Raw genomic sequence first — 466 nt, forward strand, 5'->3', positions numbered from 1 at the left:
AACCCCGGTGGCGACGGCGACAGCAGCGGCTCCTCTCCAAGCTGTTCACTACCCTCCCCCAAAACCCGAAGCGTGAGTGACAGCTCCAAGCCCGCCCTCTCCCCGCCTTGCCTCTCCGCCATTGGCTTCAAACCAGCAAGGCCCGCCTACTTCCCGGCGCCATTAGCCCCGCTCTCCGAAACACTGATGTAATTCTCTCGCCAGTTCTATGGAAACGGAGACTCGGGCGGCGCGCGGGCTTCTGGGTAGCGTGGTTTTCCACCTGCCCCTCTGCCGCAGCCCGAGAGCGGACATGCTCCTCCTCTGTACTACAATTCCCGAAGTGCATCGGGAAGCAGCGAGGAAAATGAGAAAATGGAGCGGGGCGGGGGCGGTGGAGGGAGCCGAAGGGAGATTATGGAAGCGGGGGTAGGAGGAGCTCGCGCCTGCGCCGACAGGCCCCGGTGGCGCATTTCCCCCCCCATCA

This window comes from Podarcis filfolensis, assembly GCF_964270895.1.
Source record: "Podarcis filfolensis genome assembly, chromosome: 3".
In the NCBI taxonomy this organism is placed as follows: domain Eukaryota; kingdom Metazoa; phylum Chordata; class Lepidosauria; order Squamata; family Lacertidae; genus Podarcis; species Podarcis filfolensis.